The 9801-nt window shown below is 37.8% G+C and overlaps 1 pseudogene; it reads left to right on the top strand.

Moving 5' to 3' along the window:
* The first annotated feature begins 7720 nt into the window (after positions 1 to 7720).
* LOC105298176 lies at positions 7721 to 9233 on the top strand (annotated as a pseudogene).
* Positions 9234 to 9801: the final 568 nt, after the last annotated feature.

The following is a 9801-nucleotide window of genomic DNA, read 5'->3' as shown; positions in this document are numbered from 1 at the left end:
TTAGTCTCCCTTGTGTTTGGGGCCCTACCAGGCAGGCATCTCTTTGATCTTTCATCTAATCTAACCCAATCTCTTCGTCTCTTTGCAGGAGTTTGTGCTTTCAGCGCTTAACTTGTCTGATGTATCTTTATTAAATAGCATGAGCTTTGGATGTCATTCTCACTATGGAAGACCTCAGTCATGTTACACAGGAAAGGCGCATGCCAAGATAGGATTTGGTCTAGGAATCAGAAAATTTTAGTTCCAATCCTGGTTCTGTTATTTACAAACTGTGTGACCTTGAAAAAGTCACTTCATGTCTCAGAGCCTCAGGTTCTTCCTCCACATTATCTTTGTGCTTCTTTCTACCTTTAAGAAGCTGTAATTTCTTTGCAAGATTATTCTGAGAATAATAATATTGCTATCCACTTTTCTTCAGTATTGACCACATGACAGACACTGTACCAAGTGTTCTGCACCTATTAACTAATTTGTAATTTTCTGCGAAATGCAGAGCCTCCATGAGGACCAGTTTCTTTGACCTGTCCCAGGTCATATGATGCTAAAGGGGATGGCAGAGGAAAGATTAAAACCAGTGTCTGCTGAACTGCGAAGATGATACTGAGCTGTGCTCTCTGGGAAAGATAGATAATAATGTCAAAAAGGGAGAAAGAATCTGATTCTCTCCATAGGACTAACAAATTCCAACCTGAGGCCACCAAAGAGCAATACAGCAGTCATAAGTCGATCAACTAGTTCATTAGTAATGGGAATTCAGTGATTTGGACCATGTAATAATGAGGTCAAGGCCAAGGTTAGAATGTGTGCATACTCCACAGAGTCAGACTCTGTGCTCCTACTGTGCTCAGCCCCATTTTAAAATCATGGAGAATGTGGATTACCTGGTTTCCACCCCCTAGAGTGTTGGTACTAACTTAGGGACCCACTAAAGGCTTAAAGACAAGCAAGAATAAGTGGATCCCATGCAAACCCAGACAACTCAGAGAGATTAGAGCACAGAAATCTAGGTTCCTGAAATGAATTATTTTATTTTAAAAATGCTTTTGTACAATAAAAGGAAATATATTCATAAATATAAAGTAGTGTAGCCCTTCAGCAGTGATGACACCCCAGTGAATTGAGCAAAACATATCAAGTATTATGGGAACTGGAAAAAGCTATCGAACAAGGTCTTTTTGTCTCTTTTTTTCATTAGCGTTCACCATGAAAAAAATACAAGGGTAAACATGCAAATGTGGGGGTTTGTTTTTTATTAACTGGGTTTGTAATTCTTTCCTGCATCTCTTCCCAGAATTAGCATGGATTGGGTAATGGTTTTATTAACAATGTCTTTATTAGATTTTTGGGGTGCCCCATCCAGAATGTGTAACTGGAGTCTGTGTATCTAAACCAATCTACACAAAGAAGTCATAAAATTATGAATTTTTTAATGTAATTAATTAGTATTTGAAAATGGCAAGGCATTCATTAAGGAACAATTAAGCTATGATGCAAGAAGATAATTAGTAAATTGGGGACAACATGGGTTCATTCACTACTTTAAAACTTAAATAATGCTGTTTATCTGTTTTCCTATAAGAGTGGCATTTTTAAAATTCACATTGAGATTTAAATAATCACATATTCTCTTCTGTGTATGTTCATATGTAGCTCTCAGGTTTTCTAGAAATAAATGTGATTATTTTCATCTCTTCGAACCATCAACTTTCTCTACATCTTTTCATCGTGCCCTGATGCATTTCTGGAAATAACAGTGTCTTATATAAAGCTGGTACCTGTTAAATTTTAGCTTCTACCATTTCTTAGTATTTTGGATGTTGTTATTGTTTTCATATTTGAGATTATCAGTTAGCCTTTGTTTCAGAGGACTAGACCTCAGCTAGATTGCTTCTTTTATTTAGCTACAAAGTACTTGCTCTAAGTCATAAAAGGCTAAAATATGTTCAATTCAAAAGCCTAGGCCCTGTAAGAAAAAAAGGCAGACAATCCAATAAAACAGTGGGCAAAAGACTCAAATAGAAACTTCAAAGAGTGTATTACCCAAATGGTTAGTAGATCTGGAAAAAGGTGACCGACTTTACAAGTCATCGGGGAAATTCATTGCCACTGCACATTAACCAGCATGGCTATTTCAGAAAAGTAGACAGTGCTAAATGTTGATGAGAACATGTAGAAACTTCACATCCTGTATTTCTGTTGATAGTGCTATAAATTAAATTGGTACAACCACTTGGAACATTGATGGTAACTACTAATCTGAATATATATTACTCTATGACCCAGAATTCCAGGTATATATCCCTCTAGAACATGAACATATATGTTTATCATAAGACATGTACAAGAACATTTGCAGAACTATTTGTAATAGGCCCAAACTGGAAACCACTCTAACATCCATTCATAGTGCAATGGATATTAGAATATACTCATCATCTTATTCCACAGAATCTCTTCATCCTACTTCCCCTTTCTCACTGCTACCTGTCCAGTCACTCAGATAAGGTTACTTCATATCAACCTACTCTCTTCAATCTGCCTCAACCTCAAACCAGCATGTTTTGTAATTCTATTTCCTACCTCTCCAGCCCACTGCCGTAATTCAGCCTCTGCTCTTGTCTTTCTTAGACTGGGCAGTAGACTTCTCAACCAGCTCACTCTCACAGCCTACACTCATGCAGTTCTTTTATATTGCAGCGACCCAACTCTCCTAAAACCTGAATATCATCATTTTTATTCTTTGCTCGAAATATAATTGGTATTCCTTATCTATAGAGTAAAATCTAAACTCTGCCCCCGCGCCCATTACCTCAGCCTGCCACTGCATTCCCATTTGGGGGAACCTAGAAGATTCTCAAACATCAAATTTTATATTAATGGAGAAGAGGGGGATCTTGTTAAAATGTAAATTGTTAATAGGTACAAGTTGGGACCCAAAATTCTGCATTCTAGCATGATCCCGGGTGATACTGATGCTACTGGTAGGCTAGTGCAGAGCACACTTGGAATAACAAGGCCCAACATGACCTCTTCTTTCTAGCTACAATAGTTTACTTATTGTAGATTCCTAATATAACTTGTGTTTTCACAATTTCCATGCTTTAAACTTATGATCCTCTCTGCTTGCAGTGGTCTTCGTCCCTTTTCTGGCTACACAATATTAAATTATCTTTCAAGACACAACTAAAACAGGAACCCTTCAGGAAGCCTGCTGATATTTTTTTTTTCCCCCAGACAAATTAGATGCCTCCATCTTTTCCCTTGTATCAATCAGTACCACCTTTAGATTCAGACAAGCAAGCTCATCTCTCAGGCCCTGTGCTACCAAGAGCCTTGAATTTTGTAGCACCTTCCTTGAAATTTTCCAGATCACTTTCCAGCACGTACAATAAGCTAAGGCCAGCAATATCATCTAGGTGTTGTCCTGAGACTGGGCCTGGATGTTCATGGACCCTGGTTCCCATTTTTCCCCTTCGGGACACTATCTCACTCACTATCTCATAGGTGGGGTTGACCAGATGCCCTAAGGAATTGTATGGGCCTCATGGCTGGGCTCTGGCTGCAGGAAGTTGGCCTAGTGAGCAAAATGCTCCTATCGACCAGTGAATTACTTCCTTCACAGGATAACATGTGATTTAGCAGCCAGAACGGTGCTGACATGCTGACTTGGGATGACTCTAACTTACATGGGACCCAGGACAAGTTCAGGGCTCTGAAATTCTGACAGTTCACCACCAATAACTGTGCTTTAGCCCTCTCTCTGGGTGGGCTCTTATTTCTTTTCTAACTTATCTATGTTCTAACCATGGTGCTTCCTCTGGTCTATATAGTGCCTGATATAGTAGAGGTAGCACCAGGCATCCCTTATTCTATGTGTCCCCCACTATTGTCACCTAAGGAGATCATCCCACCATGAAAGCTATATACCATGTATCAGATAGTCTTCCAAGAGTTCTGGATCTATTTCCTCTGAGGGCTTTCTTTGCTCTGCAATGTAAATAGGTCCTTCTCATCAATGTTCTGTCTTGTCTCTGATCAATGTGTGACATCATGATGTTTTGGGTCCTCTTAAGGGTGCTCAATGAGAAACATTAGTACTCCTTGTACTAATGAGATCACTCTTTTTGCTTATCTATGGGCCCCTTGCTCTTTTTGTTCCACTGGTAGAGATATATAAAAGTCATGAATATAATCAACATTGAAAGGAATCATCATATTCCAGAAATGTAGTGTCTGTGGCTTAAAGAGAAGACATGTTTGGAAGGTGTGTTTTATTTTTATACTATGAAAGCCCAGACAAGATATTCAACATGATCAAAATATGAGTTATTATTCACATTTTCTTGCAAACTCTAGATAGGACTTGAATTTGTTGTCCTCATCAAAGAATCACAGTAACAACTTTTGGGATGTCAGTATTCATATGAGTCCTGGAAGTCGACAGAGCATCATGATTACTATTGTAATCAGCATTACAAATTGGTGTTAGGGAACTTCAGAGGCCAAAAGATCTCTGTATTGTTTCAAAACAAACAACCCTTAATAGCCGTGGCATTGTGAGCTATCCATCTTATCAAATTAGCCAGAAAAAGGCACACTCGACAGTAAAGAATATGAAGAAATGGTGACTGGATGCTGTGAAAAATCCTCAAGTGTACAAATTGGACACAAAACAAATACCAAGAACTTCTCTCCCCATTATTCTAGATCTTCATTAATAAGCCAATAAACCTCATATGGACTCATTATTTTGTATATTTCTCAATCAAACTGTTAATATAGACTGGGTTCCTGAACAAATACATTCCTGGGACCCTGCACATCCTGGAGTAGTCCTAACTAGTAGTATCCTATGTGTAATCTCTAATATAGTACACAAGACATTACACTGTACTGGTCCATCTGCCTACCTCTCTGTTCCAGCAGCCAATCCTGAGTGCCTGAAGGCAGAAGCTATTCTGTAACCTCAGTACCTGCCAGGATGTCTAGAGCATGGGAAGTCCTCAAAATAAAACTTGCATTTTACTAAAAAATAACTGTGTTACTACCTTTTCAACAGAGTGATATTGATCTGTAGCCACTCAAATTAAATTAACATTCTCGTCTTAACTGTTTCATTTGTTAAGGACAAGTCTGCAAGCTCTGGTGTACTTTGACCCCTCTTCATACCTGGGCCTCCATAAAGTGCAGCTAAGAAGCATGGAGGAGAAATCAGCTCTTCACTTCTTGTCAATTTTTACAAGCACATTCATTCATCTACACCTGGCATTCTGTGCAATGAAATGTCAGACATAATAAAGGTAAAAAGAGAGGCAGTGGCATAGGAAGAAAGTGGAGATGAAAAGGATATTTCACAATTCATCAATATGTGAATATTGGCATCCCTTTTTGACAGAACAAAGTGCTGCCAAGGACTCTTGTCAAAAGTAAAATGTGCTGGCTGAAGCAAGATACACAAAAAGACACAAGAAGCCCATTGATTATTTTTGTTGTAAAATACACTTTTGATTTTCATGTACCTTTTCAAAAGAAGTTTTTAACACTTCCCTTTCTATAACATTCACTCTGATTCCTCTAATGCACAAAAAAAGCAGCCACTAAAAATGAGAGATGATTCCAATAGAAATGTCATAGTCATGCTTAAAGTCACTTAGCACAAACTTAAGAAAATATATCAGAGCGTGCTGGCCTTTTGTCCTTGGTGTTTGTCCACTATGTTTAATTTTTCTGAGTTGATGTTCATGATAAATTTGATTTAGTGATTTTATGTACTCTTACCCACTAAAGTAATACATATTTTATATCAACTGTCAGTAACCTTCACAGAGTGAAGAGCATAAATGAAAAGGATTTAATGAAATGTTACAATATGTATATTACTGCCCCAAATAACACCATTTCACAAGGTATCCACCTTGCTTTGGATGCAGAATAGAAAATAACCCTCAATAATCATTTTATGAATTTTTCCCTTAAGTGCTTCTGACCAAGAAGAGATAAAACAAGAGCTGGCAAGAAGGAAAGGGTCTTCTCTGTTGACGTTTAAATAAACATTCTATGATTAAAAAGCCAGGATAGAACTATGCCTGAAAATGGTAATGGCCTTCATTTTGATTAATGCAAAGAAAGCTTCCTGAATTCACTATTGAGTCACCAGGGATATATCACACAAACCCTCCTTCTCTATTTTTTTTGTCCAGAATACTTGTCTGGAGCAGAGATGTTCCAGCTACATCCCAGGGAGCCTGCTGATTCTTCTAAATTGCCTTAGGGTCCAAGGGAGAGATGCTGAAGTTTAATGAGGGCTCCAGCAGGCACACCGAGCTCTAAGCTTTCTGTGTAGCCCCATCCCTGCCAGCATCCTTCCTCTAAGCTGCAACTAGAGGACTCTGCTGCCCCTTCTTTATGCATTGGGGTTCCAAGTAAGATTTTCTTCATAAGAATAGTTTTGCTTCTAAACACAAAATTTTAAAACTGCTCCAGTTTGGCTGCAGAATTATTTATTTATTCATTCAATAAGCATGTATTAAACATCTATTATGTGCAAAGAACTCTGCTGATTTCTGAGGATTCATGAAGACAGTTGCGGGGCTGGGGGAAGTGAGGGAGTGGAAGGAACACTGTAGACTTAGGGGACAGTATGTAATGAGATTCTGTGGCAGGAGGAGAGAGTCTGTGTGTTCAAGGGATGGAAAGACAGCCACATATGAAAAACCGAACGACAATATGAGATAGCAAAGAAGCAAATGACAAATCAATAGTAGTACCAATGAGAACATGGTAATTCCAAGTTCAGTTGAATACCATCATTTATTGAACATATAAACAGATGTTCAGTATGTGATAAAATGTGTTAAATTCCATGATAAGTAGGCACCACTGCAGGAAAGACAAAAAACCCCATTTAGATTCTTTCCCCCTACCTTCATTATGAAATAAAATCCTTAAGGCTCTGGAGGAAAAGTAGGAAGCCCTGGGACCCCACCCCACCTCGCATTGCATAGGTAAATGTTCAATACAACTAAGAAAAGAGAACAGGGTGGGGAAAAAAAAAAAAAAAACCCTAAACCTTGGAGAAGGAATAATAAAGCATTCAGGGACCACAGCTGGAGTGAGAGGAAACTCTACCCCACGAGACCTACCAAAGGTGTAAGGTAGAGTGAGGATTAGAGGGGCATGATCACATGGAATACTCCACTCCTGAAATCCAGGGACAGAGGGCCTGCCTAAGGCTGAGACTGAAAAAGAACAACAGGAAATTCCCCTCTACCTCAGCCCCAAACACCAGGCTATCAAGTGTCAAGTGTCACGTAAAAGTAGTGTGCCGATGGAGGAGGAGCGAGAGCATAGGGAGAAACCTACCTGAAGTTTTGGCTCGTAGAGAAAGCCAAAAGTTGAAGTAGAACATGATCTCTGAGAAAAAACCTTAAGCTCCTATAAGACAGACTAGAGGATTTTGAAAACGATAATGCAATGAGGATATCACGGTGAAAACAAACGTCAAGCTCAGCTCAGTTCCTGACAGACTGAGTCAACCCACCCCACCTCAACAATAAAGACATAATTAAAAAGGAGGCATGCCCATTTCTTAGGCATAAATACTATTTACCAGAGTCTCTATTATCCTACATGCAATATCTGATTTCAATCAACCAAAAATTATAAGGCATTAACAAAATCACTGTTAAGAGACAAAGACACAACAAAACGAGACTCGGATATGAACCACTTGTTGGAACAATCTGACAAGAAGTTTAAAATAACTATAATTGTTATGTTAAAAGTTCTAGAAGAAAATGTGGACAACATGCATGAACAGATGGAATATTTCAGCAGAGAGATGGAAACTGAAAGACGCAAATGAAAATGCTACAAATAAAAACCATGGTAAGAGATAATGCCTCAATCAGCTCTTTAGTAGATTCAACGCTGCTGAGCCTAGGAAAAAAATAGTGAACTTAAAGATGGGTCAGTAGAAATTACCCAATCTGAAATATTAAAAAAATATATAATGACAAACAGAGTAAAGAACCTAAGACATGCAAGATAAAATAATGGCAAAGAATTTTCCAAAAATAATGGGAAATTTCAAATGACACATCCATGAAGCTCAGAGAACATTAAGCACCACTAAAATAACTCTATACACCAGAATACATCAGATTCAAACAGCTGAAAAACAAAGATAAAGAGAAAATCTTGAAGGCAATCAGGGGGAAAAAATGACACATTACATGCAGAAGAGTAAAGATAATAATTACAACATATTTCTTTTCAGAAACTATGCAAGCCTCATAGAATAAGTTGGGAAGTATTCCCACCTCTTGTATTTTTGGAAAGGTTTGTGTAGGAGTGGTATTACTTCTTTAAATGTTTGGCAGAATTCACCAGTGAAGCCATCTGGGCCAGGAGTATTCTTTGTTGAAAGGTTTTTAACTATGAACTCAATTTTAAAAATAGATATAGGATTATTCATGTTACCTATTTCTTCTTGAGTAAGCTTTGGGAATTTATGTCTGCCAACAAATGTGTCCACTGCATCTGATTTGTCCAATTTATGGTCATAAAGTTTCTTGTAAAATTTCTTTATTATCCTTTTAATGCCTTCAGGGTCTGTAGTGATGCCCTCTCTTTCAATTTTAGTAATGGTAATTTGGACCTTTTTTCTTTTTTCATGATCAGTCTGGTTAGAGACATCAATTTTATTAATATTCTTTAAAACAGGCTTTAAAAGTCTCTTCCTTGGTGCTGCCTATGGAGGTGGCAGCCATCTCATACTCGGCTACCCTGAGACTATTCATGAAGGCCAAAGTTGTCAAAAAGAGAACCAAGAAGTTCACCTGGTGCCAGTCAGACTGATAAGTCAAAATTAAGTGTAACTGGCAGAAACCCAGAGGCATTGACAATAGGGTGTGCAGAATATTCAAGGGCCAGATCTTGGTGTCCAACATTGGTTATGTGAACAAGAAGAAAACAAAGCATGTGCTGCCCAGTGGCTTTTGGAAGTTTCTGGTCCACAACATCAAGGAGCTTGATGTGCTGCTGATGTGCAACAAATCTTACTGAGCTGAAATTGCTCACAATGTCTCTTCAGAGAACTGCAAAGCCATGTGGAAAGAACAGCTCAATTGGTCATCAGAGTCACCAATCCCAATGCCAGCCTGTGCAGTGAAGAAAATGAATAGACAGCTTGTGTGCACATTGTATTTGTATTAATAAAACCATAAAATTCTGCCAATAAATAGATGATAGATAAATGATAGATAAATAAATAAAACATGCTTTTAGGTTAATCAAACCATGTCGTATTAAAAAGAGGAATTGGAAAAGGAAGGTTACTCTTTAAAGAAAGAAGTAACAATGGGAAATTTCAGGAGTAATTTGAAAATAGAAAAAAATAGAAATACTATAAATGAAAAATACATTAAAAATAATTTTGAGTGGTATTAATAACTGATTGAACAGAATAAAGGAATGCTTCAGTAAACTTCAAGAGAAAATAAAGCACAGAGAAAATAAATGAAGAAAAATTGAACATTACATCAAAAGCAAATGAGAAAGTTTTGAGAAGTCCAATACATGTGATTAGAGCCAGAGAAGGAGAAATGAGAGAGAAGTTAGAAAAAAAAAAAATAGGAATGACTAATTTTAACTTGATTCATGAAAAGTATCAACATAGATTCAAGAAGCTTAAGAAATTCTAAACAAGACAATCTATAGCTTGAATTATCAAAAAGGAAGGAAGGAAGGAAGGAAGGAAGGAAGGAAGGAAGGAAGGAAGGAAGGAAGGAAGGAAGGAAG

The sequence above is a fragment of the Pteropus vampyrus genome, unplaced genomic scaffold (assembly GCF_000151845.1).
Source record: "Pteropus vampyrus isolate Shadow unplaced genomic scaffold, Pvam_2.0 Scaffold146, whole genome shotgun sequence".
In the NCBI taxonomy this organism is placed as follows: Eukaryota; Metazoa; Chordata; class Mammalia; order Chiroptera; family Pteropodidae; genus Pteropus; species Pteropus vampyrus.
Note: the sequence above shows the minus strand (reverse complement) of the source record. Positions and strands in the feature narration are given on the sequence as shown.